Source organism: Venturia canescens, chromosome 2 (assembly GCF_019457755.1).
Source record: "Venturia canescens isolate UGA chromosome 2, ASM1945775v1, whole genome shotgun sequence".
NCBI classification, from domain to species: domain Eukaryota; kingdom Metazoa; phylum Arthropoda; class Insecta; order Hymenoptera; family Ichneumonidae; genus Venturia; species Venturia canescens.
In genome coordinates, this window is record NC_057422.1 from 234,261 (window position 1) to 258,175 (window position 23,915).

The 23,915-nt window shown below is 38.4% G+C and overlaps 1 protein-coding gene across 7 annotated transcripts in view; it reads left to right on the top strand.

Moving 5' to 3' along the window:
• The window catches only part of Dop1R2 (dopamine receptor 2), an 85,147-nt gene that overhangs the window by 47,025 nt on the left and 14,207 nt on the right, over positions 1-23,915 (top strand). The window contains exon 3 of one of the 7 annotated variants that reach the window (XR_006259920.1): positions 13,409-13,630. The exons of the other annotated variants lie outside the window; for them this stretch is intronic. The gene's annotated coding sequence lies outside the window, so the exon portion shown is untranslated. The remainder of the gene's footprint in view (positions 1-13,408; positions 13,631-23,915) is intronic. 7 annotated transcript variants of the gene reach the window in all.

Sequence of the window (23,915 nt, forward strand, 5' to 3'; positions counted from 1 at the left end):
TGTTGGAAATATTTTCGATGATATGAAGGGAAATACAGTTATCTCGTAATATTTTATGCTGGATGTACCGCAGTAGCGCTTGCTCTGGGACTGGAGGGAGTGCAGGTTCGATGACGAAAACGTGTTGATTCTCTCGTTAGTTTCATAAATTGAGAGGCCGCCCTCGAAAATGCCTGTTGTTACGGAGAATGCTTTCCGACCAGCCTCGTTGACGTCTCAGAGCGAAGAGAGCGAGAATCGAATAGATCGGCAGGTGACGAATGTCGGGGGGCGAACGAAGATAGTGGTGCAAGTCGATGAAAGATTTTCGACGTATCAATCAAGGCGCTTGATTTAAATTTGGAATCTCACAACAGGGCTCTAAACAGGCAGCGATCACTTTCCACCGCTATAAATATGTTTTTTCTTTGTACACAATCGTCACTCCCTTGTTCTTATTTTTCTAATCAGCTTTTGCTCCTAGCTCGATTATCATCCAAATACAGATTTTCCAAAAAGCCTCATTCACGATATATCGTGTGTTACGCATAAATAAATGTTTTGTATTCTTTTCTCTATACGAGAAAATGACTTTTGCGATACGAACACTTCGCGCATATATCTTCCATAAATCGAAATTTCGTATATATAGAATATTTGTAATTGAAGATTCCTTTTATGGGTGAACACACATGAAGAATGAGGCGCCAAAAGAGGGACCGAGGTAAACGAGAATTTGTTCTCGGACATTCACTTGATCGTATTAGTTTGGTTAAGCTCCGCGCAGTTGGGACGGGACAGGCTCACCGAATAAAGCCGGTTATCTGGAAAATTACGTATCCCCCCTCGCGAACGTCCGTCTCTCAGCTACGGAATTCCTTCTCTCTCTCTCTCTCTCTCCCTCCCTCCCTCTCCCTCTCTCTCCCTCCCTCCCTCCCTCTCTCTCTCTCTCTCTCTCTCTCTCTCTCTCTCTCTCTCTCGATAGAACTGTTCTAATACAAAAAATGGAAAAATATGGAATTAAAGGAAGAGTCTTGCAATGGCTCAAATCTTACATAGAAATTAGGTATCAAAGGGTGAAGATGGGGGAAAAATTATCAGATTATTACGAAGTATGGAGTACCGCAGGGATCGGTGCTTGACCCAATTTTATTTCTAATATATATAAACGACATTATTAAATCGAAGACCGAATTCTCCACTATTAAACTTTTTGCGGATGACACATTAATATACGTTACAGGAGAAAGTACCGAGGAAGTACAAATGAAACTTCAAGATGCACTTACTAGAACAGAAGAATGGCTGAATGTAAATAAACTAAAAATGAATGCGGAAAAAACGAAATATATGGTCGTACCAAGGCATACCAAGGCAATATGAAAGCGAAGGATTTTTATAGCGACAAGATACAAAAAGAAATGACAGCGATTGGATTAAAACAATATGTAAAAACACCTACAAGAATCACAAAGAACAGTGAAACAGTCATAGATCTTGTATTCTCAAATAAAAAACTAACAGAAGTAAATTTAGCCCCGATGATAACAGATCATGCTTGGATTTCAATATTACCAATAAAGCACAGCAACGAAGAAAAAAGAATAACCGAGATAACTACGAGGGATACAAAGCAGATAACTGAAGAAAATTTCAAGAGAGTATGGAACTTAGTGCGAGAAATAGGAAAAATAGATGATAATGTGTATGAAAAAGCGAACAAAGCGAACAGGCTTATTAGAAATATAGTTAACACATTAGACATAATAGCACCAAAGAAAAAAGTCAAACTATTGAATAAGTGGATAGAAAGTGGTACTGTGAAGAAATCAAGAATGTAACGCGGATAAGGGACCAATGGTATAATACAGCAATTCAGTCAGGGGAAGATATGGATTGGGAATTGTATAAAATATATAGGAACCTGAGTGTAAAAATGATCAAACTGAAAAAGAAAAAGTATTATGAAGATATGATCGACAAAAAAAAAACTAATCCCAAAGCAATATGGAAAATAATAAAAGAGTTAATTAATGGTACAGTAAAAACAAATGATATTAATTATCTAAATATTAAGTTTACCGAAACAGATAACGATAACCAAAGTAATGGAAACATCAAGATGGGAAACAAACTGAACGAATATTTTGTAAATAGTATAAAAGAAATAGTAGATAGTATTCATTATGATGTAAATATTAATAATAATAGGGACATAGGAACGGCAAATGTTAATTTGCCGATGAATAGATGGTCAAAATTCGACTTCACAACCGACGAACACTTAAGAAAGGTAATAAACGATTTAGAATTGAAGAAAGGTACCGAAGAAGGCATTTCAGCATATGTGCTAAAAGAGACGTTTGAAGTCATCAAGAATGACCTCGTAGAGGTAATTAACAACTTGATGAGAGAGGGAATTTACCCAAAATATTGGAAAACATCCACAGTAACGCCTATACCGAAAGTTAACAACACTACTAAAGCCTCCGAACTCAGACCAATAAATGTATTGCCGATATATGAGAAAGTATTAGAAATAGTTGTAAAAAAACAACTGGAGGATTATATAAATAGTAGAAATAATATACTAATAGACAACCAATCGGGCTTTCGTAAAAACCACTCATGCGAAACAGCCTTGCAAATGGTACTTGATGAGTGGATAACAACAGTGAGTTAAAAAAACATCATTGAAGTCTTATTTATGGATCTTAAGGCCTTAGGCCACTCTAGAGGCCGAAAAAAATAAGCTTTTTGGGAATTTTTTTTCAGAAATACTACAAATTAAATCGAGATAACAGAAACGTGATTTTATTATTCATATCAGTGACTGCTTACAATAATTTTTTTGAAACGATTTAGTGCAAAATGGCGGCTGTGCAGCGTTTTTGCGATGGCTCAACTTTTCAAGTTGGCCGGACTCATAACTCAGGCAATTTTCAACCGATTAACTTGAAATTTTGAAAATATCTTGAAAAATACATTGTCTATGGAAGTACGTAGGATTTTTTTTTTATATTGCGTAGTTCATTCGTTATTAACAATTATCTGACAATTCTTCAGTTCTCAAGTTTCTCAAGATCTTCACTTTCCACTTTAGAAGGGCGCCATTTGGCCAAAAATCAATATACCGCAAAAATCCTACGTACTTCCATAGACAATATATTTTTCAAGATATTTTCAAAATTTCAAGTTAATCGGTTGAAAATTGCCTGAGTTATGAGTCCGGCCAACTTGAAAAGTTGAGCCATCACAAAAACGCTGCACAGCCGCCATTTTGCACTAAATCGTTTCAAAAAAATTATTGTAAGCAGTCACTGATATGAATAATAAAATCACGTTTCTGTTATCTCGATTTAATTTGTAGTATTTCTGAAAAAAAATTCCCAAAAAGCCTATTTTTTTCGGCCTCTAGAGTGGCCTAAGGCCTTAACAGAGCTTTTGAAACAATCGACAGGATAAGACTAATTGATAAGCTAAAAAGTTATGGTATCGAGGGAAATGTTCTAAAATGGTTTGACTCATACGTAAATGGAAGGTATCAGCAGTTGAAACTGGGGGAAGATGTCTCGGACGTAATAGCAACAGATTATGGTGTACCTCAAGGGTCAGTCTTGGGTCCCATATTATTTATATTATACATAAATGATATTTCACAAGCAGATAATAGCGAAACAAGAATTAAATCATTTGCAGATGATACTATTATGTATATCACGGGATATTCGGGTGAAGGAATAGAATCAAAATTACAAATAGGACTACATAGGCTAGGAGATTGGTTGAATAAAAAGAAAATTGAAAATGAATACAGGCAAAACCAAATACATGATAATCCGTAGTGTACGTAAAGAGCACAGAAGAGAAATCACAATTAAAATACGAAACGGGAGTGAGCTCGAACAAGTCACAATAATAATGAAATATTTAGGAGTAATGTTAGATGAAAAATTACAATTTAAGGATCACTGTGATACGATTATTAGAGAAGTTGCAAAAAAAACGAGCTTCCTCAACAGAATAGGAAATAACTTAACAGCGTATACGAGATGTATTATTTATAAAGCAATCATAGCACCTCATTTCGATTACTGTGGTACAATATTATTGAACATGGGGGAAACAGAATTGGATCGCTTGCAAAAAGCCCAAAACAGAGCTATGCGAACTATACTTCAAGTTAGTAAATACACTAGGATTAATGAAATGCTTGAAGTACTCGGATTTATGTCGATTAGAGAACGACTCAAATATAATGTTAGTGTCTTTATTCATAAAGCACTCCATAATATGCTACCGACTAAAATAAAAAAAAAACTCATACCTGTTGGCAGAAGAGAAGGGATGTCCACAAGACAAGTTTTAAATGTAAGAACAACTGCCTGGAGAACAACGAGTGTGCAAAAAAGCTTAATGTATAAAGGAATAAAATTATATAATGATTTACCGGGCCATATAAAGAATACGGATGACATTCGTGCGTTCAAAAGAGATACCAAAATACATATTTTGGAGGCAAGAAGGCGGCATCCAGAATAAAGAAATTAACGCGAAGACTGAATAAAATCAGGCAATTGTAAAAACTTCAAAATGTAAATTCTTTTATAGCCAAAGGGCTAAATAAAGTAAATCAATCAATCAATCTCTCTCTCGGCTCCAGTATCTCGAATAATAGGACAAAAAAAAGTGTAGCACGACAAGAAGGAAACGAGCGCGAGAGCGACAGATAGAAAAAGAGGGAGCAAAACAGGCCGACTAACGGCTAGTTCTTGAGCAATTTTTCAATGAACAACTTCATATTTCGTTCCATAAGATATATATTATTCATTTATATATCATATAAGACCAATGAAGAGAGAAGCTTCTTCACGCTTCTTTTATCTAGTCGCAGTAGTGCGCCAGTAGTAGCAATATACTCGTATACATGTATATTAGGGTGCTTAAAAAAATCGATTTAGTTTCGTGGGCCGAAGAGGGGTGTTAGTACATGTAAATAAAAGTGACTTATTTCCAAAAATTTGAGATAAAAAAAATATATTTAGCGGTTCCTCAAACGACTTTTCTGTTTTTTCATATTTTGAGGAAAATAATCTTGGGAAAATTCTAAAAAGTTCATGAAACGTAATGCAAACATAAAATGCACTTTCTTTCTTGAATAGGAGAGAGTAGAGTAAAGTGGAACAGCCGGGCAAAGCGAACTCCCCCCTCCCGCCGAATTTTTTTTTTCAATTAATAAATTGATCCGTCAGCTTAAGATCCGCGAAATAGTTATTATCGTTGAAAATATAGATATTTCCAACATATGTGATTTTTATACAATTTTATCTCATTTACGATAATTTCATGGTACTCTTAAAAGAACGTGGGAAAAAAGGACACCATAAGAGATTAAGGTATTTCACGGCTCTTGAGCTGATGGGTCAATTTAATGATTGGAAAAAAAATTCAATTTGAAACAAAAATTTTTTTGGTCAATTTTAAGATTTTAAAATAATCTTAGCCGAATAGTAAAATTTCGCAGATTTCTAATGGAAAAACATGGTCTAAATTTTCGCGGGAAGAGGGGGGGTTCTCCTTTGCCCTATTCAACTTTCTGAAATCGGAAGATTGAATTTCCGGTGCATGTGTGGTAAAAAATAGTATATACTCTACGGGAGTGAAATTAGAATTATTTCACTAGAAATTAGAAAATAGAAAAAGACCAGCACGCGGTTTGAAGTAGTCTACTTTCCCTCCCTAGTTGCGTAATATACTATTACTACACTTGAAATTGGTCGAAAGATTCTCCCTTGACGGATTTGTCAATTAAAAACTCTAATACGTGATTTTCGATCACTCAAAACTGCCATTTGGGGGAAGGAGTTAATTGATTTATCTCTTCAACATCTCTTTCATAGCATTTATAATGTTTTGTTTTTATTTTCAATCTAAAACTCCTTTCTCCGAAGATGCGATTGGATTTTTCTACGATGGTGATCAGTGGCTTTCTTCCACAAAGCTTACAGTACAGTATTGTTTCGCGTCTTTCTAAACTCTCGACCCGTGTTACGTCGTTTTACAAGAATTTTCGCACCATTGCAAATCAACATTATAATATAGTATCGACCCCGAGGGAGTTTGTTATTAATAAACGAGGCTCACTCTCTGTCATATCAGGGAGACAGGAAAGCCGATCGTTGCCGGTGTTGACCTCGATGATCCGTAAGGTCTCCGAGCTTGGTGCTCTTGAGAAGAACGAGGACGGAAGGGTGGGGACCGTTCTATTTCGCACGTAGGAACGTAGGACAAGCTCTCGAGCTTTGGAAGAGGCGGAGGAAACGAAGCAGTCAAGTCGGGAAGGGGCTATTGATTTTGCATTTACCTCGGGTAAATATCCGTGAAGCGTGATAGTTACACGTGGGATTGCACGTAGGTGTTTCCTCCCAACGCGCTAGTAGTACGTTGCTGCCTTTGCTGCCACTGCTACCGCTGCTGCCCCTGTACCACACCAGCAACGTCGTCGATGCTGTGCTGTTGCTCCGTTTTTCTTTTGATCGTCTATATATATATATATATATATATACATGCAACCTATACAGAACCACGGTCAACGCTTTGCGTTGATTGTTGCCCGCCAACGCTTGTGCTATGCGTACGATACCTCGTGCAACTAAACTGATTCCCATGCAGACTCGCAATTACAATTTTACAAACGAATCAATCCTTCCAATCCTCCCATCCGCATACTTAACATTTTTATCTATATATTTATTTTCTTATCGTAGCCAACCTACTTCCTTCCTCCCGCCCGCCCCTTTTTATTTAATCTTTTATTGTGATGTCAAAAAAAAAAAATTACCACGAACATTCCAAGCAAAATTTAGTAAAACAAGTCTTGTTCTCTCATTCAGCCATGCATATGAGTAGATCCATTGGATTTCGTCCAATTTCTCGGGAGGGGTCTTTCGATTTTGCTCAAACTTGGGTACTTTAAAGTACCTTAAAAACTATCCCCAAATACCACCAAATTTCAAGTCTCTAAGTGCTCAAGGTCACGAAAACGAGCTTTATAAATATCAAAAAATGACCATTTTTTGCCTCTTTTAAAGATGATAGTTCACAAAAACTTTAAGTCAAATACGTTCAAGTCAAATAATACTGGGTCCATTTCCTTTAGTATGCCATCTAGATTATAGAAAAACGGGGTCCAGTCGTCCAGATCAAGAGGCCTTTCATTGTGATCACGTTAAATGAATTGAAAATTTCCATAAAATGACCATTTTCAAATTGATGCTACAGGTTTCTTTCTAGCTTAATTGACTTCTAATATGGCTCATTTTTTTCATTTTTTATACCTTTCAAGCGAGTCATGCCGAAAATTTGGATTGCGCGAAGAAGCCTAGAGAAATATCATTTCAAAGTTGGGCTTTTTCGAAATTTTACGAAAAATCGCTAACTTTGACCGTGCACCACGGATTTCTATCAACTCCAATGTTCACAAAAATTTAGGTGAGAGTAGTTCTTTATATCTAGAAAGACCCGCTTCGAGGAATTTCTTGGCCCGAACTTCCATCACTCTTTACAGCTTGCCAAAGATCACACAATTCCGAGTGCTTTGACATTGAAAAATGTATGATGCAGTGTTTCTAATTTTTTTTAAGGCTGTTTTACGAAGTTTTCAGTACAGTCGTATTGAATCGAATACATATTCCCCATACAAACAGCAGTACATTTTTTGAAAAATAGAATCTTATGCTATACAAAGCCTTTCCATATGAATTTTCGTATTTAAAAATATAATTTAAAAAAAATATATATTTTCAGTTCATTCAAAAAAACTTTTTCCAATTGTGTTGAACCAGCTTTCAATTTTTATGAATTTCATTTTTGGACTTGGTTTAATACAATAATAATTTTCATCATGTGAAACTTAATCATTTTTCAATCGTGTGTAATACAGTTTGAATTGAGCTTATATGAAATACTAAAAGGTGCGTTAATATCTCCTCATTTCTTTGTATGGTAAACAATAACGGTGCAAGGATGAAGTCGTAAGACCACTTGAAGGGCTATGAACAGTGTGAAAGTTGGAAGTTAGATGGATTTAAACAAAACCTTGTACACCTCTTTTACACACTCAGACGTACTGGAAAAATTTGCTTTTTTTTTTTGCTTGTGTTGAAAATAGTACTCCTGGAATCGGTGTTGACAACAACTCTCAAAAATGGAACTTCTCAGGACGAAAAACCAAAAAGATTCTTAAAATATATGAGGTATTCTAGTCCAAGTGTGTAAACCCGTGACCCTGACCCTTTCGGATTTCTTTGATTTTTTTTTCATGCTCACATTGAGTCTTAAAAACATCCTCATCGTAGTTTTAAAGTATTCCGAACCTCCCTCATTTCTGAACAAAAAATTTTTCGAAAAAAAGTCATGTTTTACAAATCTGAAAAAGTTCTAAAAACACCGTGATAGTATATAAAAAATTTTAAGCCATTACCCGCAGTGGGCAGATTATTTTTTCGGTGTTTTACAAGCTATTAACGTTCTCGAAATTGTAGAAATTTTCGGAATATTTCACCCTCAGCCGATACTGAAATATTTTGGTACTCAATTTTATTTCGTTGATGATTTTTGAATAATGTAATACGAATTATAAACCTTAAAATGAGCATAATGGATACGTGATGCCTGAATAATGCTCCACAACATGATATAGAGTCTGGAGTTCTTAATTTTTTTTTCAGAACAGGTATAAAAAATTCTATTTGTAGTATAATTAATTATAATTATTAAGTCAGATTAATTTACGAGAAATAGGTTTTTATCGCAGTTTGGGTGTGCGTGAAGGAAGCCATGTTACTTGAAGTTTGTTACTTGAAGAATGTTTTAAACCTGACATCACAAGCATGAATGCTGTAAAAAACTAGAGACAAGTACATTTATGTTTTTTGAGCAGTCACCTGTAAAATCACGGAAATCAATGATTGTAAGACTTTTCATTCAAGAAAGAAAACGTTTTCAAATATATACAAAAGTTGCCAAGTACGTCGGATTACGAACATGATTATGATTCCATTTTTCAAAAAATATACTGCTGTTTATATGGTAAATATATGTTCGATTCTATACAACTGTACTGAAAACTTCGTAAAACAGCCTTAAAAAAAATTAGAAACACTGCATCATACATTTTTCAATGTCAAAGCACTCGGAGTTGTGTGATCTTTGGCAAGCTGTAAAGAGTGATGGAAGTTCGGGCCAAGAAATTCCTCGAAGCGGGTCTTTCTAGATATAAAGAACTACTCTCACCTAAATTTTTGTGAACATTGGAGTTGATAGAAATCCGTGGTGCACGGTCAAAGTTAGCGATTTTTCGTAAAATTTCGAAAAAGCCCAACTTTGAAATGATATTTCTCTAGGCTTCTTCGCGCAATCCAAATTTTCGGCATGACTCGCTTGAAAGGTATAAAAAATGAAAAAAATGAGCCATATTAGAAGTCAATTAAGCTAGAAAAAAACCTGTAGCATCAATTTGAAAATGGTCATTTTATGGAAATTTTCAATTCATTTAACGTGATCACAATGAAAGGCCTCTTGATCTGGACGACTGGACCCCGTTTTTCTATAATCTAGATGGCATACTAAAGGAAATGGACCAAGTATTATTTGACTTGAACGTATTTGACTTAAAGTTTTTGTGAACCATCATCTTAAAAAGAGGCAAAAAATGGTCATTTTTTGATATTTATAAGGCTCGTTCTCGTGACCTTGAGCACTTAGAGACTTGAAATTTGATATTTAGGGATAGTTTTTAAGGTACTTCGAAGTACCTAAGTTTGAGAAAAATCGAAAGACCCCTCCCGAGAAATTGGGCGAAATCCAATGGATCTACTCATATATATATATAAAATAATATCAAAAATGTATTCTTGGATATTTATATACGGTTATTGCCCTCGCTCAAAGGCTCCATATACCAAACGCAATATTTTACGTATGAAATCGAGATGAAGTATGATGATAGTAATAAATGAGACCCGGAGTCATTCGTTTCTCTGGAAATTTTCTTATTAACATTTTCTGCCGCATAAACGATGCAGCAAATAATGAGGATGTATTCGATTTTAATTATCAGCTTGATTATATATCATATTTCATTCTTATACCGAGGACGGAGCGATGAATTATTTTTCTTTTCCAATGTTAACAAGTCGTGACTTGAAATACAAATCACAAAGACCAGCGAATGCATTACCGCCGATATATTCGAAAACGCTCGAATTCTTATTGAGAATCATTGAGTTTTCGAAATAACTCACGGTGTATCTATATCGGGGAACATGGGACAAAATGGATACTTGAGGATTTAAGCAAATTTTATTGATAAGCATATGGTTTTTCAACCATGTTTGAGTCCCAAAATGGATTTCCGGGCCTAGTTTCCCGAATTTTGTGAAAAAAATTTTTGGAGCAAACCGGACACAGCCTCTCGCGGAGACATTAATATCGAAAAACCGACATTTTTCGAAATGCAAACGTTCAAAGCGACTGTTCCCGAATAAAATGCCAAATCGATAATATAACAAAATAAACGAGACCACTTGGGCCCCCCTTGCTTGGCACGTAAGAAAGAAAAATGAGTCAAATCTTGAGTCGAATTTATTTCATGGTTTTGAGTCATGTAAAAAATGAACTTTGGATCGACAGCGCTGGGGTATAATTGTTTTTTAAACTATATAGGAGTCCCACAACTGATTACCGGCCCTAATTTCCTGAATTTCATTAAAAAAATATTTTCGGAGTAAAATGAACACAACTTCTCAAAGGCATGAAAAATCGAAAAATGATATTTTTCGCATTTCGTGAGAGCTGCTTTCGGATAAAATGTGATCTCTGTGATATGTGGAAAGCAATCAGTAGTTTGGGATGGAAGAATTTTATGAAATTAATAAAATTTTAGATTCGATGTGAGACTATTTGGTGCTAAAACTTGATTTTCTTGTGCATTTCAACAGTTTGAGGTAATGTAGGGTCAGAACACGGTTTGGATGCGAAAGGAAAATTAATTATTCAATGATTCGTTTGATTCGTCGATAATCACCGAATGGGAAGCAAACACGATTTATTCCCCATCATTGTTTGTTTCGACGAGCGCGTCATCGTGCTTCGTTAGAACGTTATTTCCGTTATGTTGAGTGTGTACGCGCGAACTCGCGGGGGATGGCGATTTTCCTGATTTATCGGTTGAGGAGAGATTGAAGCGAACAAACGGTTGAAACAGCCAGAATAATGACGATCCTTTTGCTGTTGATATCAAAAGAAGAGCGCTCTGGATATGCGAATATATAAAGGGGATGAAAATTCAGTGTCGAATAAGAAATATGCATGCGAAATTATCATTCATTCGGAGAAAAAAAAACTACACGCGCATATTTGCAGATCCTGCTCAAGCGCAGTCGTATAAACCTATTGTGAAAAAATATCCAGAAAACAATGTCGCCTGCTAAATACAGTAAGGACCCGGGTAAAACGAGCTGCATGTAAAAAATTGCTCAATGATTTTCTCATTTTTTAAAATATTCAAGATTGACAGAGAACATGCGATGAATAAATTGTCGCGATTACCGATTATATGGAAAAAGATGATTGTTCATGCACAAAGTGCATTAAACTTGGACTTAAGAAAACTTTTTGTTGGTGGCTTTTCCTCGTTCTGCCCCGGCGCTCGCCCCTGTCATCATCCATCTCGCGCTCCGATTTTTTTTTATAATCTAATTATTCAATTAAAAAAATTTTATGGGCCATACCTGCGAGGGTCCTCGCATTATACGAATGCATTCAAAAGCCTCGAGCGCGGTCTACAGGGGGGTTACGGTGAGTGTGGTTTCACTTCTGTTGGATGACAAAATTTTAACCCAGAGTCTTTTCGCTTTTCCTCGTCGCGGTGTATCCTTCAAATAGGACGCGTTATTTCATCGGAGGCAAGAAAAAATGGAATTTTTTCAAGCGTCCGTTTATACCGCAATCCCAGCGCGCTCGGACTTGACCAAGGCCGTGAGTAACCTCCCTGTGATGCATGCGCGGGCTCGGTGTACGGCCTTGGTGTTGGCCTTTTGTCGACGCGGTTCTCATGATGCGAACGGTTTTCCTTTAGTCGTCCCTATATCCATTGCGGCTTGCGCTTATTGCATCACACTCGAGCGGGTCTCGTCTTCCGCTGGTCTGAGAGCCGCTGCGGTGACCTCGCTTGAGCGTCGCCTCGCAATGCGAACCACCGAGGGGGGCCCTTATGTATCGGCTGTATCTATATGGGTATAAGCATTTCCGCAGTTTTCCTTCGCCCGCGCGCGGACGAAAGAAAACTGCGCGATACGCGTTTGCATGCGGATAAGTCGCTTGTAACTGCACAAGCAGGTGGCGAATCGATGGAAAGAAGCAACGAATATGATGGGCTCGCGCGAGCAAACAACATACACTCAAACTACGTGTATGTAAGCATCATTCGTGGTGTTAAGAGAGAATCAATGAAAAATTGAAAAAATCATCAAGAGACATAGGCAGGTATAATGCGGGAGATCTTTGTGGCTGCGTTATTTGAAAAAGTATATTGTAGCCGCATATGCCAACGAAGCTCCGAAAACCTTATAAATGTAAATAAATATAAAACGGTGGCGTTTCTTTCTAGGCTCTTATACCAGATCAGTTATCAAACATGCTGTGCATATTTGGGACATTTTATTTGAAAGACGGATTGATTGATAAAAGTCGCAAATCCCTTTTAGGCCGAAAGAAGAAAAAAATAAGGAATATCGAGGCGTTAGCTAACCGTTAGGCTTTCCTCAGAGCCAATAATCAAAACGTTTTTGGCATCGTCCATATAGTTGTCAGGGTCTCCACTTTATCGAGAGCTTTTGTGCGACTGACTCACGCAGGCGCCGTAATAATGTCCATTATTTAACGATGATTGTGCTTATGTTCGTATCTTATCATTGGTTCGTACCTAAAACTTGTCCTGAACATTTTTTCCTCGAGTGTCGAGCTGAGACCCTGCCACCGTGAGTTCATACGCTGCCGCATCGCGTTGTAAAAATGAAAAACACATACGTTTGTTTGCAGACGTATTGTATCTATTGTGAAAGAGAGAACAAAGTTAAAGCATTATAAATTTTGTTTATCTTATAAAAATCCGATATCTGCTGTAAGGAATGTTACTATAAAAATGTATATCTTCGAGAACTTGGGGATCCTTGAATGAATGAACTTATATTCTCGAACACCCTGTGTATACGTCGCGTAATAACCAAGGTCACAGGGAAAGTTTAACCAAGCTTAACGATCCTTCTTCCTGCTCTATAACATCTATATATGCATCCTGTCTGCGAGGGAAAGCTCGATCGCAGTTAGGATAATAAGCCGTGTGAGTATAATCTTGGGGGTTCCGTAGGTCCAGCGAGATTGCACGTCGCCAAACCCCGGGTTAAGAGGTCGTCGCAAGGAGGATCTTCTTCATATTCCGATAACTTATGTCCTTGCGGACGCTTCGACAGTAGCCTGCTCCGTAATCCAAGATCTACCGCGTTATACGCACCAAGTTCGTTATTATCGAGGTACATGGATCAATTACCTGTTACCGAGGCGATGCTCGAAGGAGCCAAGCGCGCATGCGGTAAGTCGCAGTCAAAAAGCTAAGGCTAACCCCCTTTCTCCGATTTTATCCGCTGGCTTCGTTTCAAGAAAATCTTGAACATTTCACTTTAGACTAATCATAAAAAAGAAAGAATGAGAAAGGGTTGTCGGTTTGTAAGCTGGAATTAACCTGATAATTTGGTATACGAGTGAGAAGGCACAATTGACAAAAGTAATTCACACAATGAATTCCTATATTTCTGAAGTATTACAAAATCAATTGAATAAAATAATCGAATCAATATGTTAATTAAAGTATCGAATTTACAATAAAATTTCGTTGTATAGACAATCTGCATAATTTCGGGAAAATTTCCCTGTTACATTTTTTTCCTCTCGATAATTAATAGTCAAAGTCATTTTGAGATTCAAAGATATAGAGCGAAACGTCGGCTCACCGCCGCTAAACGCGCATAATACGGTGCCTATGAAAATATAGAAATCCAAAAAAGGATCATGGATTTGCTACTCGATATTTCCAGTATGGAGTCGAATTCTCGGTCGCAGGCTCGGCACGGTTCGCGATGACTCGAATGAAACGTCCGATCTCTTTTTGTCGTTCAAAATCATCCAAGTCCTCACGATAATTTAACAAAGCGCGCGATTTCATGATTTAGGGTCCCCAAATTTCGGTTGAGACTTTTGTGACGGATATTGACTTTTGCCAGCCAAGATTTTCCAACGATTCCTGATGCTGTTTGACTCACCTCGAAATTAGCCAACTTAATTAATTAATTAAATGAGCATTTTGAGCTTAGCGACTTTTTAATTCTTCTTCTTCTTCTTCTTCTTCTTTTTCTTCTTTTCGTTCTGTGCTAACTCTAGTCTCTACTTCACACAATTTGAGACCATGCAGCCACGTTCATGTAGTTTTTTAAGTTAAAGGCAGAGATCAAAGGCGCCGAGCGCAAAATTTGTTTCGCGTATACAAGCGTATATATTGTAACGTAACGCTCTTGCCGACCTGGCCTGAACGCCGCCACGCGTCGGTTCGAGCTACCTTAATTTTAAAAGGAGCAGGTATGAAAGAAACGTGAGAACGCGGAATTTAGATTTTGACAATTTTAACAATTCGGATTTATTCAACTTTTATCGATTTTACAGGATCATTGATTTTTTGATTTGTGGTCGTGAAATGTTCGCGATCGCGCTCGCCAATTGTGAAAAATTTTGTTTCACTCGCCGTTTCAAACAATTTTTAATTTACGCGTTTTTCGTCTATTTTCAAAATAATAGTTTCGATAATTCAATCGTGTTTCGATTTTATACAATAAAAGAAATTATTATAGGTTTGACGCGATATAACCTCAAATTCGTACCGCGGCCTTTTTAATTATTTGAAATTTACAAGATTTACAAACTTTACAGAAATCTCGGTTTTGTTTGACTCGGACTCGATTAGTTTCAACTTTGAATTTAAAAAGAGAATTTACAAATTTACAAATCAATTTACAAGAAAAATCATTCCTGATTATAGCAGGCAAAAGAATAATAAATAAAAAAAAATAGGTTCAGTTAGGGAACAAACCCCAGACTATGGGATAGAAACGTCGCCGAATCCCTCCGAGAGTCTGAGCATTTGGAAGGTTAAGGTAACTTGCCGTCCACGTGTTATGGGATCGAGACGTCCCCGAATCGCTCCGAGAACTCCGTGCAACGGAAAGCTTGGAAAACTTAGAGGTTAGGTGTGGACCCTGGATTATGGGATCGAGACGTCGCCGAATCGCTCCGAGAATCCAGGCATCCAGGAAAATTAGGATAGGTTAGATTGCTTGCTAAAATCAGGAAGAATGTTTGAGGTCAGCCTTTTTGTTCCGAGTCAGAATTTTGAGGAAGGACTGCCTGCCGAATGAGTCGCGCAGCGCTTCTTATACCCGGGTCCCCACCATAAAATTATCAAACGCCGAATTTTCGGTTTTTGGATCGGTTCTGCGCATCTATTTCTAACGCCTTCTCTTATTGGCCCGTTGCCATGATTCATGCTCGCCCGTTGGTTGCGCGGGCTAACATACGATGCGCGGACTACCGCTTTTCACGTTTTTCAGCTTTGTGTGATTATTAACAATAAAAACTTCAATTTGATCAATTAACTTTTAATTTCCTTTTTTATTTGGCATTGTTACTTTGTTTAATATGATTCGAATAATTTCAATCGCTAAAAGTCACGTACGCGTCCTATAGCCCATTAACGCTCTATCCGCGCATGCGTCATAAACACGCGTCTTGTTTTATTTGAATTGACACCAATTTTCTAAAAGAAGTAATCTTTTCCTTATTTTTCTTCGATTCGTTATAATTTTCCGCTTCATTTGAGCCTAGTTACAATATTTTACGAAATCGCGTTGAATTTTAATTAACAAAACAAAAAATATAATAGTTCGAGTTTTTAATACGCGGCGCCGCTAGTGTCGTGCTCCGCCGCTTGTATCAGGCCTTTGTATTGCCCTCCAGTACGGCCGCCGCCGGCCAACAGTGACGCGTCTCACCGGTCGTTGTACGCGCTCGGTCAAAACATCGCGCCGCGTCGATTCGGTCGCTCAGGAGGAGGTTACGTTACAATATGTATATTAGATGTGGTACCTATAATTTATACCGCGCAAGAATGCAACAATAATTCTAGCCGGCTGATACAAGAAATTAGTGGGCAAATTCTATCGGGGAAGGGGGTTGTGGAAAAAGTATAGTTTTTCTTTTGGTATGTTGATTACGTTTTTTCAATTGAAGAATCCAAGCTCTCGCGTCCAAAGGATCCATTATCTTTTTATTAATTGCAACCTTCGGAGATGAGGATCGCTCGAATGTTTTTTTCACAAGGCGTCGTCGTTGAATTTGTTTTTTTCCGTATGATCGTTTGGTCCGCCATTCGAATATGGCGATTTCGACAATTAACGATATCAGAGACATGCCGTATCCAATAATGAGCAAGAGGAAGCCAGGAACGAGAGCAAGTAAATTGACATTCTTTTCCGTGTCATCGGATCGCGTATAAAAACCAGCTTCTGCCTGTGAAATATTTCTCGCCCAATAGCCAATGATGCCACCTTCGACGAGGCGAGAAATCGTATCGTCGAGATCGTTTAAATAAGGTATACCTCTCCATACAGCGAAACTGAGTGGATAACTGGCAAGAGCTTCCTTCATACGATGAACGTGTTTACCTGCAAAGCTCGGGGTCATTGAGGACACGTTCATCCTTACCGAAAGAGCCAAACTCGTATTTTTCGTCGCAATGAGATCATCGAAGCTCTTTTGGTATTCTTCATACTCGAAAATCAAAAGTTTTTCGCTTATTATACGACCGATATTGGCGGATTCGATATCGTCATCGGAGTAATTGGAAGAAGAGGCGCCAGAACCGTTAGTTGCATCGAAGAGTTTTTTGATTATGGTGGTTCCGCCAATGAGGTAACTCGAGTCGGCTAACTCTCGAATCGTCTCAATCTGGGCGTCTGAACTTGCCATCAGTTGTCCGGCCAACGAAGCCAAGTAGCATTGGGTCAGAACATAACCAAATATAACCCAAGAAATGAATCGAATTCTGGAGGAGACGACTTTCGGTTGTGTAGGCCACGCGACACCTATTACCAATGACAATATTTCGAGAAACGCGACATTCCGTTTGATCACTAATTCGATGCTCGATGCGAATATCAAGAGTCCAATGACCGCGAACCAAACGTTTTTGCTGAGAGGTGAGATGAGTCCGTGCAGCGATACGTTCGGACGTATCGGTATCAACCAAATGTATTGAACCACGTCGTAGGGCAGTGTATACTCGGTTTCACCCCAGGGTGACCATATCAATCCACCGATAACCATATCGGTTGATTCGCTCCCATTTCTACCCCAGAGAATTTCATCGACCTCGTTTTTTGATGGATCACCCCCGGCACTTCGTTTGATCTCCGTCGCGAAAATAATGAAATTCATTTGAACCGCTAATGCGTTCAAGATGAGGCCCTCGAAACCCTCGAGTTTCGATATGTTTTGACCCGATGAACCCGATGAAATATCCAACCTCTCGCTCGCATTCCCTTCAGTCGTATCCTTCCGAATGATTTCGTCGTTTGAAGAAAACTCACCCGTTTCGTGGCTCGATCGCTTCGTCGATTCATCCAGTATCGAAGCGTCATCACTGCCGCCGTGGCTCTCTCCTCCCTTCGAAAACATTACGTAAGGTTCGTAATTGAAAAACGCCACATTGACGATCGACCGATTCATTTTTAAGGGTAGATAGATCTCGTTGAAGCCATTCCATTCGGTATCGTTCCACGTGGGATTATTGACACACTCGGCCATTAAAACAGGACTCGTCGGTGCGGTAATGAGGTTTGATTTGAAGGACAAACTTTTGGCTATCAATATCTTGTGTCGAATCATACCGAGAATCGCTACGTTTGCGACTCTATGACCCCATAAAAAAGCACAAACTTGGTCAGATTCTTGAAGGAATGCTTCCTTATTTGGGTACCTCGGAATCAGAAGTACTAAATACCGGCAATCCTTGCCACAAAGATTTATCAGTTCGAAATCTATGTTGGACAGTTCCCAATAATTTTCCAAGATTATCAGGCCACTACGGCTATTTATGTGATCCCAAGCTGGATCTAAATGACCACGAAATACATACACCGATCGTATTAGTTGTAATGCTGACAAATAAATCTGCGATATTTCCAGGTTATCGGATGAATTCTGGGGCAACAAAACGGGTATGCGGGATGGTTGAGACGACATGTGAGTCTTCACGAAAGACGATAGGCAATCCTTTACCCTTAGGACCTCCTCCAGCCTTCCGTATTCCTTTATTTCCGATATTATTAAATCCCTCAAACCAAATTCTTCCCCGTAATATTCCAATTCCCGAGGTATGACGATCGCATTCGCACACTTAATTCTAGCAACTAATATCGTTATAAGAAAGATTGAAACTCTTTTTAGCAACGATAATTTCAATCTGCCTTCGGTATTAGCCATTCTTTTCAAAAGACTCGCCACGCTACTTTTCGGTGCTCTTTCCGGGACGGCCGATTAACGACTGCCGGAGATGCGCGCGCTCAACTTTTTTCCACTCGAAGTTTATTTAAATTATAGTCGCGCGTGTCGCGAAGGTACGCGTGTCTGTTCCTTTGATAGCAATCTATCGTGCGACAGCAATTGCTTTTTCCGCTTTTTTCAACGAGGTTACATGACTCAGCCATCGATATCGTGATCAATATTTCTTACGAGCGTATCGTTAACGCCCAGGAATGTCATTCGCGCGCGATTCATGAGAGCACTGCGTATATAGACACAGACAAGGAATAATGTAACAAAGTCACGGAAATTTTCACAACTCTACTGAAACTCGACATTCAACCTTCTTCCAATCTTGGCAAAATTCCGCGCTTCGATTTTCTACGCGGAAATAGTCGTTACGCTGCGGTATGCATGTGCGCAGCGCCCTTATAGCTTTCTTTCATACGAATATATTGGCAGATTTATCAAAGACCCTTAATTATTATAACTGGTCAGAAGGAAAATTCACACGCATGAATGAAAAGAATCAGGTTGCATGGCACAACGTCCGTTTTGGCCGTTCAGCTTTCTCCTCAGTGTAATACATTGCTACTTTGGTAGCGAGCGACAATCGACCCAAGAGCCCTGAAATAGGACGAATGTCGCCATAAATGCGCGTCAAACTTCCGGGGATGTCGTTGCCGCTGCTGCATGCAACGTGTGTCACTATTATTGTAATTTACTTATGCAAATATATACAGGGTGGCCCATTTTAATTTTGGTCATTTTAATATCTTGGAAATTAAGCGCTTCTGATGAAAAAATTTTCGGACAAAATTGTCAGGGTTTGACGGGGGACGTCTAACGACGTTAGCAATTTTGATCTTCAGTTATTGCCTCAAAGTCATTTGAAGGTCAACTTTGTTTTCTTGATAGGAACTACATATTTTTTTATCGCAGATTCGTATTTTGTGTTAGAAAATAAATAACTATTGTCTGACAAAGTTTTTGCAAAAATCTCAAGTTCAAATCGAAAATTGATATATGTAAGTTTTAGAGAATAGTATCTCCCATTCGGTTCGCTAGCGTAGCTCCAATTGTTGATTAATGTCTGAACTATCACTCTTCACCGTCGACATCGGCGTTATATCCAGTGTGCATTACGTGGAGGTTACTGATCGGATTTTACTCACCACTTGGCCCTGAGAAGGGCCGTTTGTTATTTTAACACCTGTTGCTGCTTGATGTAGCGCATTTTTTGTTCAAAATGGCCTCCATTGCTCTGGTTGCACAGGTTGAGCCCATGTCTGAAATTGGTAATCACCGATTTTCATGCTGGTCCGATTTACTTGTAAAACTCAGCGCTCGTTCACAAAACACTTTCACTGTTATTCCTATCCATATAAGTGCGATAACGCTTTTTGGATTCGCGTGAATATTGTTTTAAGATGGTGTTAAGCCGAACTTGGAAAAGTCAGTGGTAAGATTCAACCAATAACTAATTACGATACTTATGAGGTAGTCAACATTTTACTGACGCTTGGTGAATGTTGTAGGGTTGACCGACAAGCAGCTATTCTTTATGCTCAACGCCTATGCATGGTCGCCATCACCCTTCTTATCAAGAAATCATAAACATTGAGAGACGATCTCGTAGCAATACACTTGTTCGTCAGAGAGGAAGAAATTAGAACGTGAACGGAAATGACCCACGACTTGTTGCTATTTTGGGAATGGTTCACGTGGATCCACATATGAGCACTCGCGCAATACTACGACAACTCGGAATACCGTGATCTACGGTTCAGCGAATCTTACGCTCCGTCCGATACCGTCCTTATCGTATCCACCTGCTACAGGAATTGGGTACTCAAGACTACGCTCGAAAACTTGAATTTTGTCGCTGGGCAATCTGACAATTGGATGAAGATGAACATTTCTTCTCTCAAGTTTCCTCTAGCGACGAGGCAACCTTTCACAATACTGGTTGTCTAAAACGACACAACTCCCATTATTGGTCACCAGAGAACCCTCATTGGAATAGAGAAATCGGCAATCAATATCGCTGGAGTCTCATCACTTGGATAGGGATCGTCAACGATCAAATTACCGAGGCACATTTTTTCAATTGTCCGATCAATGGTGAGATATACTTACATTTGCTTCAGCACCATCTTCCAATTTACTTTGAAAACGTTCCGTTGAACATCCGACAGCAGATGTGGTTTCAGCAAAACAAAAGGATAAATGGCGTTTTCACAGTCAAAGGATGGGATACGAAACGATATCAATTTCAACTCAATGAAAGATACGTATAATGAAACTGACCATACTGATTTCTTAGATACAAGACCCGGTAAGCGATATCGACAAGAAGACGAAGATGATGAAACGATAAAATCCTCGTTGTTAGAGCTACACAAAGAAGTAGGGAACAGCAAAGATATCCTCAAGAATATGTCAGCGATGACGTCGGAGGGAGAAGGAAAGAAAAGCCAAAAAAGAAACAAAATCAATGGCAAAAAAGCAATAGAAGAAACAAGCTCAAACGGCTCGTCCATACCGATACAGAGAAAAAAGCTAGTGCAAGAATATGACAGCACGAATCTAGGTCCGTTTATCCACCTTACGTGCACGGACGAATCGCATCGATCCCTAGGCGCGACAGCCAGAGCCCTGATGAAATACGGAATTAACTATGCCACGATTACCAGGAATGGTCGTAACAAATTCATAGTTTCATTTAAGAAATACACAGACGCAAATGCTCTAAGCAAGAACACAAGATTAACTGGGGACCAGTACGTCGCAACAATGCCATGGTACAAGGTTTTTCGGAAAGCAATAATCAGAGGAATTCCACAAGACATGAGCAGTAACAAGGTCATTGGAACAATCAATGCCGAAAACAGAGAGCTAGTAGCAGTGGATACCTACAGGTTTACCAAACGATCATTGGTGAACAATAAGGTTGAGTATATCAACACAGAAACGGTATTTGTAACCTTGAAAAACCAAATTCTTCCAAGAAACGTTATTATGTGGAGATGCATATTTGATTTGAAACCGTTCGTGAGCAAAGTTCGTCTTTGTATGAACTGCTTTAAGATTGGACATATCCAGAAATTCTGCAAAAACAACCCAAAATGCGAAAATTGTGGGAATGATAACATGAAGGGGCATCATGTCAAACACAAGCTCCTAAGTGTAGTAGTAGTAGTAGTGGAGTTTTACATGCATACCCTTGTCGGGTTTTTACATGGTGTGCTTCCTGTATTTCCTCTATTTTATATATTTCCACTATTCATTTTTTCTTTCCCACTGTTTTTGTTTTTTCCACTACACACACTGTGGACCTACTTTTTTTACGTGGGTTCAGAACCACAGAGAGTACACAGCTTGGGACACTTAGAAAAATCCATTGGTGTCGGCGGCGGGAATCGAACCCAGGCTCGCTGGGTGGGAGCCGGACCCGTTACCACTGAGCCACTGCCTCTCCTCACAAGCTCCTAAGTGCATTAACTGTAACGAAGAACACCGAAGCACTGATCCACAATGTAAAATTTTCATTGAACATCAATGAATCAACAAGATAATGGCATATGACAATGTATCTTTTGATGAAGCTAAAAAACGTTGTGTTGTCTCACATATTACTTCTGAGACATATTAATTCTGGGTTGTTATAGACCTCCGAATAAAAATATCAGTCTGAGAGCTTGGAAAAGATTTTTCGATTCCTTCTCTCGATACGACAAATTTTTGGTCACAGGGGATTTCAATACCCATAATACGAGCTGGGGTAGCAATTTGACGTGCGCTACAGAGAAAATATTAGAAAACTGTATAGAAGAAAAGAATATAATATTATTGAACAATGACACCCCAACATTTATATCGCATCCTTTTGGCACACAGTCATGTTTAGATTTAGCAATGGTCAATGAAGAATTGGCACTCGTGTATAGTTGGCGAGTAATCGAAGACGGATGGGGTAAGAGGACCAGAATTTATCCGATAACCAAAATATCATGGGAAAACTTCTCTGATAAGCTAGAGTCAATGGTAGAAAAAGAAAGCGAAAAGGAAAATGCTGAGATTATGTCAGCCATTGTACGGTATTTTTGCTTTGTCGAGATGATATATGAAAGTATACGCTGTGCCATCCCAGGGCATAAAACAAACTACTCGAACAGAAAACAAAATACACGTGTTGCAGGACCGATGAGCCCGGGGTGGAACAAAAAGTGCGAAGTGGCAAAGCGAACTAGAATAGAAGCACTAAACCAGTTTAAGCGTACCGGTACTAGAGAGGATTTCATGGAATTCAAAAGGAAAGAAGGGCAAGCTAAATACACGTTTAAGGAGGCAAAAAATTTGCAAATTGCTTCCTCATGATGGTCAAGATTCACGATGCTCAAAGCTTACTCTATGGGATGCTATATTTTTCATTTTGGCTTCCTCATAGAGGAAGCTTCGAGCATCGTGCATCTTGACCATCTTGAGGAAGCAATTTGCAAATTTTAATTTGCAGCATTTTTTTGTATACAAGGAATAGATGTATTTTCTCTACCTTCTTTTACGAACTTTAATTTATCTCTTTGTTTAAATTCATAAAAAAAAACTAAATGACGAGCCATCAGAAAAAACATCGTTTTTCTATTTACATTGAAATTAAAGAAAATTCCGACAACTTTGCTGGAAAGTATAGAGGAAGTACAGACTTGTACACAATATCTTATAAAATTTTCAAAAATTGAAGCGGTTGGACGATTTTTTGAAAAACTCATATTTTCGTAAAATTCAAAATGTCATAAAATTTGAACCGCTCAACCGATATTCCCCAAATTCAATACCAACCTTCCTATTATGATAGTCTATTTATAAAAAAAAAAAATTATTAATAAATCTCTAAATTTTCGAAAGTTAGAGCGTCGACACCCTTTTTATGAAAATTTCAAAACGTCATCAGATTCGTAATTTTTTACAAATTCTGACAAAATTAACAGAGAGTGAAGAGCTTGTATAGATTAACATCTGTGCAAAACGGTAGCCCTGTATCTCAAACCGTTTCCGAGTTATAAGCGTTTGAATTTTGCAGTGCCACAACACACACACACACACACACACACACACACACACACACACACACACACACACACACACACACACACACATCCGGACATTTTTTCTAGATAGGATTTTTCGATGTTTTGGAACATTTTGAGCACATTGACATTGAAAACTGGAAAAAAAAATTTTTCATC